Consider the following 18,865-nt stretch of genomic DNA (forward strand, 5'->3'; position numbering starts at 1 on the left):
AATAAAACTTTGTAATGTGTGTTATATAAGCGAATGGCCCCCTCTCCTGTATTCCCGGTCGCCTTTTTGTGTCGACGACGTCAGTTTCGGGAGGCCGGCCGAACCGCTCCAGCCGTCCCTCATGCTAGCCCCCCTCTGCTGCGTCATCAGCTGCTCAGCCGCGATTGGCTGAGCATAACTGTGTTGGAGCGGTTCGGCCGGCCTCCCGAAGCTGACGTCGTCAACAGCGAACACGTAAGTATAATGCACCAATACTTCCGGGTTGGGGGGGAACACTGGGGAAGGGGGCCATTTACTTAAATAACAGACATTACAAAGTTGTATAACTTTGTAATGTCAGTTATTTAGTGAATAAAAGTTAAACGCCGCACTACCCCTTTAAACAAGAAGTCTGATGAAAATTTTTATTTAAGTATTGTATTAGTCCCCAAAAGTTATACAAATCACCAATATACACTTATTATGGGAAATGCTTATAAAGTGCTTTTTTCCCTGCACTTACTACTGCATCAAAGCTTCCCTTCCTGGATAAAATGGTGATGTCACGACCCGACTCCCAGAGCTGTGCGGGCTGTGGCTGCTGGAGAGGATGATGACAGGGGGACACTGAGGGACACAGGGCACTGGAGGGACACTGAGCATCCTTCTGCCATCATCCTCTCCAGCAGCCACAGCCCGCACAGCTCTGGGAGTCGGGTCGTGACACCACCATAAAAATTTTCGCCTGACTTCTCCTTAAGTGGGGCAGGGCTTTACATACTTGCAGCGGAATAAAAAATATGCTGCGAGTATGCAAGCCTATAGAAAATGACAGGGCACAGGATTGCAGTGGATTTTACTGCAGAACTTGCAGTGTGAAATCTCCTGCAATCCTGTATGCATGAAGCTGGCCTAATACTGAATATATTGGACAAAAGAGAAAATGAATTTTATAAATGTTCCTGATCAATATATTTTATGTTCCATCAATATATTTATTAAAACCAGAAAAACACTTTCTAGATAGGGATGGGCTGTTTCGGCCCCAGCAGGCTGTCTGTGTGTACTATGGATACAGCAGGCTGTGTGTGTGGGTGTGCGTGTGTGCTATGGCTGCAGCAACTCTGGGCAACAGTGAAAAATCCAGGGTGATGTCATGGCCCCACCCAGGCAATCAGTGAGTAAGGTGGGTCACAGCTGCAGTCACTGACTGGCTAAGTGGGTAGTTTCTGTGAGGCCAAGATGATCGAGAAGTGGGGACGCTGACAGAGAACTGATAAATCTGGGCCTATGGCTGACCCCCTCTATATCACAGGTATCTGGCCTTGTTAGCAGTTTTTCTTTGTGTATGGTAAATATTTAGATGCAGCAGAAAAGCCCCCTTGGCCATATAGTCTAGTTTTGAGTTCTTAAATTCATGGTGGCTGGAGACTAGCTGCATCTACTACGCACACACACACACTGGAGAATCGGCTTTATATCTTTGCCTTATTCCCGCAGAAGTCGCCCCAGGATCATGTAGGACATTAGGAAGAAGCTGCTGAGCCAGTTCTACTTTACACCAGTGTAATAACTACTCCCCTGGTGTCTGACTAGCCATTTATGAAGGATCTGGAGACAGGAGTTGGAGTTGGACCAAAACGTTCAAAGACAGCAGGCTGACAAGCTGACGGCCAAGACTAGCAAAGCGCTTCGCTAGTACTGTAAATTCACTCATCCCCAATGGTAAAAAAGCTAACGGAACAGAAACATTTATTACATTATACATATTAACCCTTTAAATGATACAGCCTATTTTGGCCTTGTGGACACACCCAATTTTCACTTTTGTGTTTGTGTATTTTACATAGCTTTTGTAATATTTTACGTCTTAAAGCGAATCTGTCAGCACCTGAAGCTGACCCGTGGTGTTGACAGTGTGCATGAAGTGACAGTTTACTAGTTAGAAGGGTACCTTATCTTAGCTCTTTGGGGAGGGGATGCGGCACAAGGGGACAAGGGTGATAATGTACTATGTTAGGATATAGATAGTGGCCTTTTTACTATATGAGAGCATAGATGGACCCTGCAAACTATATGAGGGCTACAAAATAGGGTCTAAATACTACATGGAGGCATAAATTGGCTGCTCTCATACACCCTGTACACCATGATTATCAGGGCTGATTTCTCCTACATTTGTAATGTATTGTCATGTATTGTTTCTATGGATTAATTATTATTAATTCAATCCATGGATTAAGTAAAGAGTATTTAGTATTATAACCCAGCATTCACCAGTGGTGAGTTGGTGAGTGTTGGGATATCTCTTTACTACTTGCTTGAACTGATTTCTATTTCTATGAGCATCACCCCATTACAGAGTGCTGTCCTACTCCTATACCAGTGTAGTGTAGTTGGCAGGCCCCCTGTAAACACAAAACGTTGGCACAAACGCTAAACCACTCCTCTATGACACTACATTACAGTACGAGACCAGAGTAGCGTCAAGCTGATCTGACAAACTGTTCAAGTTCAACGATGTTCTCGGAACCCTTGGAGTATGACTCCCCGACGCTGCAGAAGTTGGATGCTACCGTAGGGATCCCTGGAAAGCATGGATAAAAGCCACAGGCTGTATCCATGTTTTCCTGGCAGCCGTAGAGCTCACTTCATAGAACCACCGCGCTAATTGGCATACATTTATGTCATGGGTCATAAGCCATGGGCTTCCATGACGTAAATGTATTCTTTTGCAAAAGAGAATCCTATTCTGGCCCTATTTTCCATCAAAAAGGTACCTACATGATGCTCGCTTAGTAGGTAACTGGCAGCATGGATATACAGTATACATACCCGTGCTGTCAGTTTCCCTTTAGAGAAGCCATTTTACTACCAGTTAAAAAAAGTACACACTTTAGCAAACAAAGCTAACATGGGGGCAGCTTTTACAGTGCTTTGCATGCAGTATTTATTGCCATTGTATCCAATTTATTTTTTAACCCCTTAACGACAAAGGGGCGTATATTTACTTCCTGTTGTCAATAGGGCGTTCAGAACAGCAGCGATCCCGGAATGGAACCACAGCAATCCCAGGTGCCGCATGTAGCCTGGGATCGCGGCTATTAGCGGGCACGGTCCGATCGCCGTGCCCGCTAATCAGATGCAGCTGTCAAAGTTGACAGCTGTATCAGATTATCGTATGCAGCCGCTCCCTGGTGTCAAGTGGCGGTGATCTCCATGTCTGGTGCCGGCCGGGGTCTCCGCCAAAATGGCGCTGATCCCGGCTTGGCACTCGTTTGTTTTTGGCTGCAGCAGCCGAAAGCAAACGAGTGCCGATCTCATTTATCTATGCAGCATAGATCTCAATGAGAGATCAGTGCACTTATACTAAAAGTCCCCCAGGGGGGCTTCTAGTATAAGTGTAAACGTAAAGAAAGAAAAAAAAAAAAGTGATGTTTTCAATCAAAAGGCCCCTCCCCTAATAAAAGTCTGAATCACCCCCCTTTTCCCTTGTAATAAATAAACGTAAACAAATAAATAAACAAACATGTTTGCCATCACCACGTACGTAATCGCCCATACTATTAATTTATCACATTCCTGATCTCGCACGGTAAGCGGCGTAAGCGCAAAAAAATCCCAAAGTGCAAAATTGCGCATTTTAGGTCCATCAAATCCAGAAAAATTGTAAGAAAAAGCGATCAAAAAGCTACCGATAGAAAGAACACATCATGGCGCAAAAAATGACACCTCAAACAGCCCCATAGACCAAAGGATAAAAGCGCTATAAGCCTGGGAATAGAGCGATTTTAAGGAACATATATTTGTTAACAATGGTTCGAATTTTTTACAGGCCATCAGATAATATAAAAGTTATACATGTTACATATCGTTTTAAATCGTAACGACTTGAGGAACATATATAACAAGTCAGTTTTACCCCAGGGCAAATAGCGTAAAAACAAATATGCCCAAAATGTAAACAAACAAAAATGCTTTTTTTTTTATTTCACCATCCGTTTATTTTTGTTCTGGTTTTACAATGAACTTTATGAAAAAATTCAGACTGCCATTGGGAAGTACAATTAGCGGCGCAAAAAATAAGTGCTTGTGTGGGTTTCTAGGTAGAAAAATGCAAGTGCTATGGCCTTTTAAGCACAAGGAGGAAAAAGCGAAAATGCAAAAAAAAAAAAAAATCGAAATTGGCTCTGTCCTCAAGGGGTTAATAGAACTTCAAAACACACTAGGAAAAAAAAAATCATGAAAAATTATATTAAAAAAAACCTCCAAACACACTAGGAAAAATTACTATGAAATATGCTTGAAGTTCATGGCTGCTTTATTTTATTTTATTTTTTTTAACCCCTTAAGGACATAGCCTGAAATGGCCTTAAAGGACAACTCCGGCGGGACCCCCCCCCAAAAAAAAAAAACAAAAAAAAAAACAAAAACACAGACACACACAGACACCATACTCACCATCCCTCCGGTGACGATCGCCACTCCATTCGCCCGCCGTCAGCCTCACCGTCACCTGCGTCCGCCGTCCAGCGATGTCTCTTGCTTCCGGGTCCATGAGAGAGAAAAGGCTGCCAGTGCGCTTGCGCACCAGCAGCCTTTTCATTGGCTGGAGCGCATCACATGGCTTCCAGCAAGCTCAGCCAATCAGGGCTGAGCAAGCTGGAAGCCATGTGATGCGCTCCAGCCAATGAAAAGGCTGCTGGTGCGCATGTGCACCAGCAGCCTTTTCTCTCCCATTCACTCTTAATGAAGACGCCGAAGAGGAAGAAGACCCGGACCGCCCCCCAGCTCTGACGTCACCCGACACCAGAGAAGAGGACCGTGATGACCGTAATAGGTAATGTATACATTCTTTAACTTCCGGGGTGGGGGGTCGGAAAGTGGGGGAAGGGGGCCAGACCGGGTATTTAACCACATTACAAAGTTATATAACTTTGTAATGTGTGTTAAATAAGCCAAAAATTTTTTCCGCTGGAGTTGTCCTTTAAGGACAGAGACAAATTTTATGAATATGACCAGTGTCACTTTATTCATTAATAACTTCGGGATGCTTTTACCTATCCAGCCGATACTGAGATTCTGATTTCTCGTGACATATTGTACTTTACATTTCTGGTAAAATGGAGTCAGAAGGGGAGGAGGAGTATGTCTGTATGTCAGAAATGATATTAAAGTGAGTGTAAAAGATGCAATAGTGGGAGATGACTGTGATGATGTGGAAGCATTATGGGTAGAACTACAGAAGGAGGTAAAGAGTGAAAAAATTATTCTTGGTGTAATCTATAGACCCCCCAACATTACTGAGGAGGTAGATGGCCAGTTGAATAGACAAATAGAGCGGGCTGCCCAGGAGGGAACAGTAGTGATAATGGGGGACCTCAACTACCCAGATATAGATTGGGGTCACGGTTCAGCTAAAACCACAAAGGGGAGGGAATTTCTTAACCTCCTGCAGGATAATTTTCTGGGCCAGTTTGTGGAGGAGCCAACTAGAAGTGATGCCTTGTTGGATCTGGTTATTTCTAACAACGCTGAGCTGGTTGGGGATGTCACTGTCCATGAACACCTGGGTAATAGTGACCACAATATAGTGACTTTTAGCTTAAAGTGTAGAAAAGAAAAGCATGTTGGGAGGGCAAAAACTCTTAATTTTAAAAGGGCCAATTTTCCTGGGTTAAGGGCAGAACTTCAGGGCATAGACTGGGAGCGGCTGCTGTCACATACGGATACAGCTAATAAATGGGAAATCTTCAAATCCACATTAAATAACTGTACTGCCAAATATATTCCTATGGGTAACAAATATAAACGGTTAAAATCCAATCCCACATGGCTTACAACCGAGGTTAGAAGGGCTATAAATGAGAAAAAAGGGGCATTCAAAAATATAAATCAGAGGGGTCAGCTGTAGCATTTAAACATTACAAAGAAGTCAACAAAACCTGTAAAAATGTAATAAAAGCTGCAAAAATTCACAATGAAAGGCAGGTAGCTATAGAAAGCAAAAGAAACCCCCAAAAATTCTTCAAATATATTAATGCAAAAAAACCAAGGTCAGAGCATGTAGGACCCCTAAATAATGGCGACGGGGAATTAATAACTGGGGATCAGGAGAAAGCTGAGTTACTTAATGGGTTCTTCAGTTCTGTATATACAAAAGAGGATGGAGCTGTGGTGGGTGGGGCCAGTACTGAGGTGGGTGGGGCCAGTGCTGCTAACACATGTAATGTACTGAACTGGTTTACTATAGATATGGTCCAAGATAAATTAAACAAACTCAATGTAACCAAAGCTCCAGGGCCTGATGGATTGCACCCCAGAGTTCTTAGGGAACTCAGTTCTGTAATTTCACTACCCTTGTATGAAATATTCCGTGATTCTTTGCTTACTGGTATTGTGCCGAGGGACTGGCGTAAGGCAAACGTAGTGCCGATCTTCAAAAAGGGCTCTCGAACTTCCCCAGGTAACTATAGACCCGTAAGCTTAACGTCCATTGTGGGGAAACTATTTGAGGGGCTTATAAGGGACTACATCCAGGAATATGTAGTGGCTAATAGTATTATAAGTGATAACCAGCATGGTTTTACTAAGGACAGAAGCTGTCAAACCAACCTAATATGTTTCTATGAAGAGGTAAGTAGAAGCCTGGATGGCGGCGCGGCTGTGGATATAGTGTACCTGGATTTTGCAAAAGCGTTTGACACAGTTCCTCATGGACGTCTGATGGGTAAGTTAAAGTCTATTGGTTTGGAAAATTTAATGTGTAACTGGATTGAAAACTGGCTTAATAATCGTACCCAGAGAGTGGTGGTCAATGATTCCTACTCCGAATGGTCCCCGGTAATAAGTGGTGTACCCCAAGGGTCAGTACTGGGCCCTCTTCTGTTTAACTTGTTTATTAATGATATTGAGAATGGAATTAAAAGCAATGTTTCTATCTTTGCAGATGACACCAAGCTTTGTAGTACAGTACAGTCTATGGAGGATGTGCAGATGTTACAGGATGACTTAGACACACTGAGTATTTGGGCGTCCACTTGGCAAATGAGGTTCAATGTGGATAAATGTAAAGTTATGCACCTGGGTACTAATAACCCACATGCATCATATGTCCTGGGGGGAGTTATTCTGGGAGAGTCACTGAAGGAGAAGGATCTGGGTGTCCTTGTAGATAATAGACTACAGAACAGTACACAATGTCAGTCAGCTGCTTCTAAGGCCAGCAGGATATTGTCAGGCATTAAAACAGGCATGGACTCTCGGGACAGGGATATAATATTACCGCTTTATAAAGCTTTGGTGCGGCCTCATCTGGAGTATGCCGTCCAGTTTTGGAACCCGATTCATAAAAAGGATGTTCTAGAGCTGGAGAGGGTACAAAGACGGGCAACTAAACTAATAAGGGGAATGGAGCATCTTAGTTATGAGGAGAGATTAAAAGAATTACATTTGTTGAGTCTGGAGAAGAGACGTTTAAGGGGAGATATGATTAACTTATTTAAATATATAAATGGCCCCTACAAGAGATATGGGGAAAAGATGTTCCAGGTAAAACCCCCTCAAAGGACAAGGGGGCACTGCCTCCGCCTGGAGAAAAAAAGGTTCAATCTCCGGAGGCGACAAGCCTTCTTTACCATGAGAACTGTGAATCTGTGGAACAGTCTACCACAGGATCTGGTCACAGCAAAAACAGTAGAGGGCTTCAAAACCAGCCTAGACAAGTTCTTAGAGCAAAATAATATAAATGCATATGTATAGAACCTATCACCCCTTCCCTGTATCCACCCCCTCCTTGGTTGAACTTGATGGACATGTGTCTTTTTTCAACCGTATTAACTATGTAACTAATACTCATAACGAATCTTTATGAAAAACACCAAAATAACGTGAAAAATTGTGAAAAAATGCATTTTTCCAACTTTGAAACCTTTCTGCTTATACAGAAAATGGTTATGCCACATAAATTATATATTAAATAGCATTAGCAACATGTCTACTTTATGTTAATAGCTTTTATTAAACTATATTTCATTTTTTTTAGACAATAGAAAGCTTAAAACATTAGCAGCAATTTTCCAAATTTTCAGTAAAATTTCAAAATCAGATATTTTTAGGGACCGGTTCAGGTTTAAAGTGTATTTGAGGGGACTGTATGTTAGAAAGCCCCACAAAGCACCCCATTTCAGAAACTGCACCCCCCCCCCCCAAACTCTGCAAAAGCACATCCAGAAAGTTTTTTTAACCCTTTAGGGGAGTCACAGAAATAAAAGCTAAGTGTGAAGTGTGTAAGAAATTTGAAAATTTTTATTTTCTGTGCAGAGATTTTATTGTAATCCAATATCTTTCATAATGATAAACCTATTAGCAGAAAAATTCACCCCAATATTGATTGCCCCGTTTCTGCAGTTTATAGAAATACCCCATATGTGGCCCTATTGCGCTATTTGACGCAACCACAAGCCTCAGATATAAGGGAGCGCCTAGTGAATTTCAACGCCTCCGTTATATTTGGTCATTTCTGACTGTACCACTTCAGGTTGGCAGAGGCTCTGGGGTGCCAAAACCTAAAAAACACCCCTAAAAGGGACACCATTTAGAAAACTACACCCCTCAAGGAATGTAACAAGGGGTGCGGTGAGCATCTGGACCCCACAAGTGCTTCACAGATTTTCAGAACAATGTGGTGTAAAAAAGGAAAAATTCTATTTTTTACACTAAAACGTTGTTCTAGCCTTCATTTTTAATTTTTACAAGGGGATAAAAGAAAAAAAAAAAACATCAAACATGTAGCGCAGTTTCTCCCAAGTACAGAAATGCCCCACATGTGGACATAAAGTGCCAAGCGAGCGCAGGACGAGCGTCCAAAGGGAAGGAGCGCCAATTGGCCTTTGCAAGCTGGAATTTACTGGAATGGATTTCAAGGGTCATGTCGCATTTACAGAGCCCTCGTGCTGCCAAAACACTGGAAACCCCCCACAAGTGACCCCATTCTTGAAACTACACCCCTCAAGGAATCTAACAAGGGGTGCAATGAGGATATGGACCCCACTGGTGACGGGCACAGATGTGGAACAATGTGACGTGAAAGTGAAAATTTGTATTTTTTTACTTTCACGGCACAAATGTGCCCATCATCAAGGGGTCCATATCCTCACTGCACCCCTTGTTAGATTCCTTGAGGGGTGTAGTTTCCAGAATGGGGTCACTTATGGGGGGGTTTATAGTGTTTTGGCAGCACGAGGGCTCTGTAAATGCGTTCATCATCCATTCTGGTCAAATCCAACCTCCAAAATCCAAATGGCGCTCCTTCCCTTCGGAGGCTTGCCCTGCACCCACATGGCGCTTTATGTCCACATGTGGGGTATTTACGGACTCGGGGGAAATTGCTCTACACATTTTGTGTTTTTTTTTTCTCTTTTAACCTCTTGTGAAAATGAAAAATGTAAGGCTAAACCAACATTATAGTGTAAAAAAATGTAATATTTCATTTTCACGCCATATTGTTCCACATTTGTGCCCGTCACCAGTGGGGTCCATATGCTCACTACACCCCTTGCTACATTCCCTGAGGGGTGTAGTTTCCATAATGGGGTCACTTGTGGGGGGGGGGGGGGGGTTCAACTGTCTTGGCAACACAGGGGCCTTTTAAATGCAACATGGCCCCTCAAAATCCATTCCAGCCAAATCCAGCCTCCAAAAGCCAAATGGCGCTCCTTCCCTTTGGAGGCTTACCCTGCACCCGCATGACGCTTTATGTCCACATGTGGGGTATTTCCGTACTCAGGGGAAATTGCTCTACACATTTAGTGTTTTTTTTAATCTTTTAACCCCTTGTGAAAATGAAAAAAATCAAGACAAGATCAATGATTTAGTGTAAAAATTAAACATTTTTTACACTATATGTTAGTCTAGCCTTTATTTTTTCCTTTTCCACAAGGGGTTAAAAAAGAAAGTGAACACAAAACGTGTAGAGTAATTTCCCCTGAGTACGAAAATACCCCACATGTGGGCATAATGTGCCATATGGGCAGAGGGCAAGCCACCAAAGGCACAGAGCGCTATTTAGAGGCTGGAATGGAGGATGGAGGCCATGTCGCAATTAAAAAGCTCCTGTGCTGCCAGGACAGTAGAAACCCCCCACAAGTGACCCCATTCTGGAAACTACACCCCATAAGGAATCCAACAAGGGGTACAGTGAGCATATGGACCCCACTGGTGACGGGCACATATGTGGAACATGTGCCGTGAAAAATACAATTTTTTCATTTTCACGCCACAAATGTGCCCGTCACCAGGGGCCATATCCCCGCTGCCCCCCTTGTTAGATTCCTTAAGGGGTTTAGTTTCCAGAATGGGGTCACTTGTGGGGAGTTTCTACTGCCCTGGCAGCACAAAGGCTTTATAATTGCATCATGGCATCCTCTAATGGGAATGGTGGCCATACCTATTTAGCTGGGGAAAAGGGACAATTCTAATTTATTTGGGGGTATTAGGCCACTTATTAGTTTATAAGGTTGAAAATGACAGGTGTCCATCAAATTCAACCTGTGTTGATCCAGAGGAAGGCAAAAAAAAAAAAAAAACCTCGTGAGGCAGACAGTAGCCTCATCACAGGGGAAAAATTCCTTCCCGACTCCATATTGGCTATCAGAATAATCCCTGGATCAACGTGACCCCTGAAATAGGAATAAGGGACAGAATTTAGAAAATGTAGAACTCTGTGTGGTTTGCCTTGAAGCGATCCAGTATGCAGAGGGTGATCAGGACAGGTGTCACACTGGAAAATGGTGTCCTTCCTGATCCCCCTGTTTCGCCACACTCTGCACTTCTACTGGGGTCTCCCGTTCTTCAATGTGGGGGACGTCACCTGGAAAATGTTTTCCTGGTGCGATCCGGGGTCCTTCATATCCAGAAGCGCTGGGGCCGCTCCATGGCTGCTAAATATTAGGGCTCTATTTCTGCTTCTGATATTTTCGGATCGTGCCGCAAGCTACAGTAGCTCAGGCAGCGAGGGACCAGAAGAGGGGGAGCTGGTATAAAAGTATCCCCGTACAGGTGGTAACCTTTATCCAGCAGTAGTAAGATCAGTTCCCAAACGATCTTCCCACTAACTCCGAGGATGGGGGGGCATCTGGGGGCTGGATTCGGGTGTCCCTTCCTTCATACACTCTAAGTGTACGTGCACACTGCAGAATGGCGAAGGATTACCCTTTGTGCATTCCGCAGCTGGCACCCACCGGCGGACTGATGCAGGCATGCGTCTCCGCACATGTCATAGACTCCATCCTATGCACGGGCGAATTCCGCCCTCTGTCCAAAGAATGAACGTGTTCATTCTTTGGACGGACTACGGAATCCGCCCGTGCATAGAATGGAATCTATGACACGGGCGGAGACTCACGCCTGCATCAGTCCGCCGGTGGATGCCAGCTGCGGAATGCACAAAGGGTTATCCTTCGCCATTCCGCAGTGTGCACGTACCCTAAATCTGTAAGTGTACCCTGAGGTACTCTCACAGAGTTTGGAGAATTTCAAGCCATACCGTCATCTCTTATTGGGACGGTACTGGCGGGAAAGACGTCTGGGGGGCAGCGTACGCTACGCTACCCCCAGACACGTCACTGGATGATGAGGACGATGAGGATGAATGGAGGAACGAAGGATCCCCCCATTCATCCTCACTGGCTGCTTCGGTGTCGAAGGCAATAATAACGTATGTCTCTGACGCCAAAAACACCCTGGGGGCCATCTTTATACGGGGATTGGTATATGGGGTATGTAAATGTGTAATGTAGTGTAGTGTAAACTTTATTCCATGTAGTGTGGTGTAGTGTAGTGTTTTTTTGACAGTAAGAAAAAAATATCCCTACGCCAAGAAAGGAGCTGCTGATAAATGCTGCACTTATGTGCGGCATTTATCAGCAGACAGTGGCGGTAGGATATAGGGGGAAAAACGCCCCTACGCCAAAAAGGAGGAGTTGCTGATCAGCGTCGCACTTACGTGCAATGCTGATCAGCACTCAGCGGCGTTAGGGTGCAAAAAAAAAAAATTAATCTTTTTAAACACAAAGCAACTGATCAGTGAATGATATTCACTGATCAGCCGGTAGGGGGCAGTAGAGCAAAGCTGCCGGAGATTGCCGAGGCTCGCCGAACCCGAGGACCGGAGAGTTTCCGAAGATTTCCGACGCTGGACAACCGAACCCGGAAGTGACCCGAAGAAGACGCGAGGACCACAGATCTTCGCTCCGGACGCCCAGATCAGGTGAGTATGGTACACCTGCACCACACACACCTGTTCTGCACCCCTCAGGGGTGCAGAACCCGGCAAAACTGTTTTTTTACAGTATGATCGCCGTGATTGGCCGGCCTATCACGGCGATCGTGCGGGTGGCACCGCGGCCATCTTTAGTGGGGACACTAATGGCGATTGGTGCTATCTCGGACAGCACCAATTGCCATTGCTTTCCGGGTCACCGATGACCAGGAAAGCTGAATTTAGCTGCTATATGCTGATCTGTATTGATCAGCATATAGCAGCGACCGTCGGCACGGGAGGGGTTAATCACACCCCGTGCCGACGAGCAGAGATGGCCTGCTATACATTATAGCAGGCCATCTTCCCCGACCGCTGTGTGTGAACACACAGTGATCGGGGAAACATCGGGCATAAGTATACACCCGTTTGCGTTAAAGCCCACCCTGCGGGGGCGTATACTTACGCCCGATATCGTTAAGGGGTTAAACAAGCATTTAAAAACATGTCTATGATCCTAAAAATGATTCTTCAATCTTATTCAGTGAATGCAGGCCGTTACTTTATGCTGTTGTACATGGAAAAACCAAAGGGGATAGAGAACTGAATTAAAGCTGCATCCTTTAATTCTCAGCATCAGTCCTTAAAGGACAAGTGCCATGAAAAACTTTTTCACAGTAATTGAAGCACATTACAAAGTTATATAACTCAATGCTTCAATCACCTGCCTCCCTTCCCTGTCTTTTCCCCCCTCCACCCCCCACCAGGAAGTGTCCTAACTCACACAGACCTAATTACTGTCGTCACAGTCACCAAGCTCTTCTCTCAGCTCCTTCTCCTGTTACACTAGCCTCCCCCCTCCCCTGCCTTGTCAGGTGACTCAGCTTGCTCAGCTCCCATTGGCTGAACAACTGTAAGCCATCACTTGGACTGGGGAGGGGGAGGCTGGTGTAACAGGACCTAGAGCAGCCCTCCTGCTGATGACTCATCCTCACAAGAAGGAGCTGCCTGGTGACGGCAGACATTAGGTCTGTGTGAGTTAGGACACTTCCTGGTGGGGGGTGGAGGGGGGAAAAAGACAGGGAAGGGAGGCAGATAGGTGATTGAAGCATATTACAGGAGTTATATAACTTTGTAATGTGTTTCAATTACTGGGAAAAAAAATAAAAAATTCATGGCACTTGTCCTTTAAGGTGGGAATACAGCTGGAGGTATATCCACATTTTCCTGGCAGCCCAAAGCTGCCGCTGGAATTATTGGCGTACATTTATGCTATGGGTTCTTAAATCACAGGCTCCCATGAAGTAATTGTATACCAAGGGTCCTTAAGGGGTTCAAAACCCTTTTCTGCACAATAAATACTTAAAACCATTTTACATCCAATTTTGACCCCTACAACTTTAAAAATTACTGGTGTATTGGAAAGCGCTGAGGCTGTGAGCAGAGGCGTCTCCAGGTTCCTGTCCTGTATGGCTTTTGGATATTGTTTAATGGAAGAAACCATATTTCTTCATTTATTTATTTTTCTTCTCACTTTACAAGCTTAGTAGTGGAAGATCTCTGATAGACAGCATCCATTACTAAGGGTCGTATTACATATGATCCGATATTTAGGAGCATGTAAACGCTGAACTGTCAGGTCAGCTCTTGCTTGCTCCTTGTTCCCTGTGCTACTACACGCATAGACATCGAGCGGGGAGGAGCAGGGCAACGGTGATATTTAGATCGCCGGCATGGCCCATAGAGGATAGCAGCAGTCTGCTGCCACCATTCCTATTACACGGTTTGAGTTTTTGTAAAACATGATGAAAGACAACACTCAGCCGGCATTGTGCATGTCGACTGATCGTTGACTTTCAGCATGATCTATTACACTAAATCAGGGATGGGGAACCTTCGGCCCTCCAGCTGTTGCAAAACTACAGTACCCATTATACCCTGGACAGTGGAAGTTAAAGCTTTGGCTGTCCAGGCATGATGGGATTTGTAGTTTTGCAACAGCTGGAGAGCCGAAGGTTCCCAATCCCTGCACTGAATGATTATCAGCCAGAATGGTAGGTAATCGGCCAAGTACAGACGATAATTATTTGGTGTAATAGTACCCTAAGATGGTGTTTAGTGCCTGTTAAATATCCACGATTGCGGATCCGCAATTACGTATTTAAGTTATTGCCCATTGATTTTGTTTGAGCTATTCACACAAATCAGTAAACTGCAACTTGTCCTAGTGCAGACCTGTATTTTTTTGCAGATTCTCCAGTAGAAGTCAATGGGATCCACTATTTTTTACAGATTGTAACCTTTTTGGCAATCACATTGTCTGCAAAAAAATGCGGACCTGCAATTGGAAAAGTGGTTTAACACGATTACCTTTATTAAACTAGTACAGTACAGATTAAACAGATCTGCAAAATAATACACTGCAAAATAATACAGATTATAAAATCCAGCAGCGGGGGAAATTGCAATCTGCCGGACTTCTTTAAGACTAAATGGACAGGCTTTGTATTATTGTATTATCATTTTGGTATCAAGAATCATGGTACTAGGTGTCAGTATCAAAGTCAAAATTCGAGTACTGTGACATCCCTTATGTATGCACTGTAGATAGGCCTTAGTGACGTATCACAGCTCTGTACCTCAAGGAACAGAGCTTTAAAAAAAAAAAAAAAGTCAAGAAACTAGCAGCAAAAGAAATAAACAGGCAGACATCAACTATACAGTAGGTACAAAATATCAGGATACAGGACTACTTTTAAGAAGTGTTCAACCTGAAAAATGTAATTACCTTATTAGATTAGCAGTGGTCTAACTCCAGATATCCCTGCTGATAAGCTGTTTGAAAAAGCACAGCACGCTCAATGGGGGAGATTTATTAAACATGGTGTAAAGTGAAACTGGCTCTGTTGCTCATAGCAACCAATCAGATTCCACCTTTCATTTTCCAAAGAGTCTGTGAGGAATGAAAGGTGGAATCTAATTGGTTGCTAGGGGCAACTGAGCCAGTTTCACTTTACACCATGTTTGATAAATCTCCCCCGATGTTCTTAAAGTGACTCTGTACCCACAATCTGATCAACCCAAAGCGCTTGTACCTTCGGATAGCTGCTTTTAGATCCAAGAACTGTCCTGGGGTCCGTTCGGCAGGTGATGCAGTTATTGTCCTAAAAAATAACTTAAGCCTTTAGCCCTGTGTCAGACTGGCGTGGCCTGGATTGTGTATGCATTAGGCTGGCACAACCTCTCTGTCCCTCCTCCCCACTGCAGAGGAATAGAAGAAATGCTGCCAGTGGCATTTCTAATGATGAAGAGGGTGGGTTGGAGGGACAGAAGGGTGGTGCAAGGTTAGAGCACATATACTCTAGGCCACGGCAGTTTGACACAGGACTGCAAGTTTAAAAGTTGCTTTTTAGGACAATAACTGCATCACCTGCCGAACAGACCCCAGGACTGATCTTGGATTAAAAGCAGCTATCTGACCAGGGCTGTGGAGTCGGAGTAGGAGTCGTGGAGTCCGAGTCGGAGTTAGTTTTGGCTGGAGTCGGAGTTGGGAAAAAAAATGTGTGTGTGTGTGTGTGCGCGCGCACGCTATGGCTGCAGTAGGCTGTGTGTGTGCTATGACTACAGCAGGCTGTGTGTATGCGTGCTATGGCCGCAGCAGGCTGTGTGTGTTTGTGGTGTGCGCTATGGCTGCAGCAAGCTGTGTGTGTGCTATGGCTGCAGCAGGCTGTGTGGTTGTGTGCATGCTATGGTTGCAGCAGGCTGTGTGGTTGTGTGTATGCTATGGCTGCAGCAGGGTGTGTGTGTGTGTGTGTGTGTGTGTGTGTGTTATTGCGTGCCCCCACAGTGACCTTCCATATCACTGTGTGACCCCTCTCTATATCACTATGGCTGACCTCTATATTACAGGGATCTGGCATTGTTAGCAGTGTTTCTTGTATGGTGAATATTTAGTTAGAAACTCAGAAGACTGTCCGCAGGAAAAGACCACCTGCTCCATCTAGTCTAGTTCTTAAGGTTGTTCAGGACATGGAGGCTGGAGACTATCTGCATCCACTGCACACACAGGAGAAGCTGCTTTATATCTTTCCTTATTCCCTCAGAAGTCTCCCCAGGATCATGTAGGACATTAGGGAGAAGCTGCTGAGCCAGTGTGATAAATAACTCCCCTGGTATATGACTGGCCATTTATGAAGGAGTCTGAGTCGGTCCTAATAAAATTCAGGAGTCGGAGCTGCGGCTTACCGACTCCACGGCCCTGTATCTGACGGTGCTAGCTCTGAGGGGGGGAGGGGGGGGAAGGATTGTGCACTTGGAGATACCACTGTCCTGATTTGGCAACATCTGCCATCAAGCAAGTCAGGTAAGGACACCCTCCACCCCCACCAATTGTAGTGCACAGCAACAGCAATTTATTTATTTTATACATAGCACAAAAAAAGAATATATATATTATATTCTCATGCTTATCATAAAGACTGTGGGGCCCTATTACACCAACAGATAATCTAACAGATTTGATTATAAACAGGGAACAGGTAATAAAGGAAAGACTGAGATTTCTCCTCTTTTCAAATCCATTCCTGGCTTTGGTTTAAAAAAAATCTGTCAGATAGTCTGTTGGTGTAATAGGGCCCTTAGTGTGCTGACACCTCATATCAGTACAGCATACTGCATCAGTGGCTGAAGAGGCATCACACCTCAGTCTATTAGCTGAGTGGGCAATTCCACGTACTGATCCTCACATTAAAGGCTTCTATTTGACAGCAGCCTGAGCATTATTACCAATTAAAATGTTCCCCATGAATAACCCTAAAAAAGGTACATTTACACAGGCCCTAAATTTCTGCAGACCGTTTATAGCGAGAAAACCTGCAGCAGAAAATCAGCACAATATAGCAAAGCAAAAAGCATACCATAAAAAACGGACGGCACTTCACACTCAAATAAACCAACTCATTGGTGTAGTAACAAAATATAAACAATATATTTTTTTTTATGGTACAAAAGACTACAAGTGAGAAGACATACAAGATAAAAACCATTTAAAATATAAAAACACACATATAGGGGACAGAGTGTGATAATCTCAGTACGCAAAGCACCCTGACATGCATATAATGTAATAATCCCTCTGAGATACTAGTTGTAGCCAACAAAGTAGTGCAGACATTGTGGTAGTTGTATCACAAGCGATAGCTGAAAAAATATCCGTACATGCTGCTACAGGCACCAAACCAAAAAGTCACAAAAGCACATCAGATGACAAAGATAAATATCACCAAAGTGAGGGAATCCATGTCGGGGTCCCCTGCGTTCTGTCTCCGGCACGAGACTCCCTCATGGGACCCTTTTGTTTCTTTTTTCTTTACCTTAACCTCTTAACAATGCAAGACGAGTTTGCTCGTCCTGCCGCCGTAAGGGAGAAGCAGAGGGCTCACAGTGTGGGCTATCAGCAGCTGGGGACAGTGAGTATTAGCCACATGTTGTAACCGGCACGGCCGATTGGCGCTCCTGGCTAATTAGCTTTTTAAATGCAGCGGGCAAAGCTGACAGCTGTATTTAAATAGCCAGTGTCCCCCATCCCTGGTGTCTAGTGGGGGGATGCCTAGTGGGAGGACATCTCACACAGCCCCATGGATATCACTATGGCTGACCTCTATATTACAGGGATCTGGCATTGTTAGCAGTGTTTCTTGTATGGTGAATATTTAGTTAGAAACTCAGAAGACTGTCCGCAGGAAAAGACCACCTGCTCCATCTAGTCTAGTTCTTAAGGTTGTTCAGGACATGGAGGCTGGAGACTATCTGCATCCACTGCACACACAGGAGAAGCTGCTTTATATCTTTCCTTATTCCCTCAGAAGTCTCCCCAGGATCATGTAGGACATTAGGGAGAAGCTGCTGAGCCAGTGTGATAAATAACTCCCCTGGTATATGACTGGCCATTTATGAAGGAGTCTGAGTCGGTCCTAATAAAATTCAGGAGTCGGAGCTGCGGCTTACCGACTCCACGGCCCTGTATCTGACGGTGCTAGCTCTGAGGGGGGGAGGGGGGGGAAGGATTGTGCACTTGGAGATACCACTGTCCTGATTTGGCAACATCTGCCATCAAGCAAGTCAGGTAAGGACACCCTCCACCCCCACCAATTGTAGTGCACAGCAACAGCAATTTATTTATTTTATACATAGCACAAAAAAAGAATATATATATTATATTCTCATGCTTATCATAAAGACTGTGGGGCCCTATTACACCAACAGATAATCTAACAGATTTGATTATAAACAGGGAACAGGTAATAAAGGAAAGACTGAGATTTCTCCTCTTTTCAAATCCATTCCTGGCTTTGGTTTAAAAAAAATCTGTCAGATAGTCTGTTGGTGTAATAGGGCCCTTAGTGTGCTGACACCTCATATCAGTACAGCATACTGCATCAGTGGCTGAAGAGGCATCACACCTCAGTCTATTAGCTGAGTGGGCAATTCCACGTACTGATCCTCACATTAAAGGCTTCTATTTGACAGCAGCCTGAGCATTATTACCAATTAAAATGTTCCCCATGAATAACCCTAAAAAAGGTACATTTACACAGGCCCTAAATTTCTGCAGACCGTTTATAGCGA

The 18,865-nt window shown here is 44.3% G+C and overlaps 2 protein-coding genes across 4 annotated transcripts in view; one reads left to right on the top strand and one right to left on the bottom strand.

The window, feature by feature from the left end:
• The window catches only part of LOC138785605 (spindle assembly abnormal protein 6 homolog), a 65,399-nt gene that overhangs the window by 41,027 nt on the left and 5,507 nt on the right, over positions 1 to 18,865 (bottom strand). The gene's annotated exons all lie outside the window — the stretch shown is intronic.
• LOC138785607 (myosin-6-like) overlaps positions 2,816 to 18,865 on the top strand; it is a 452,023-nt gene continuing 435,973 nt past the window's right edge. The window contains exon 1 of the mRNA XM_069961719.1: positions 2,816 to 2,825. The gene's annotated coding sequence lies outside the window, so the exon portion shown is untranslated. The remainder of the gene's footprint in view (positions 2,826 to 18,865) is intronic.

The sequence above is a fragment of the Dendropsophus ebraccatus genome, chromosome 3, assembly GCF_027789765.1.
Source record: "Dendropsophus ebraccatus isolate aDenEbr1 chromosome 3, aDenEbr1.pat, whole genome shotgun sequence".
NCBI lineage: Eukaryota > Metazoa > Chordata > Amphibia > Anura > Hylidae > Dendropsophus > Dendropsophus ebraccatus.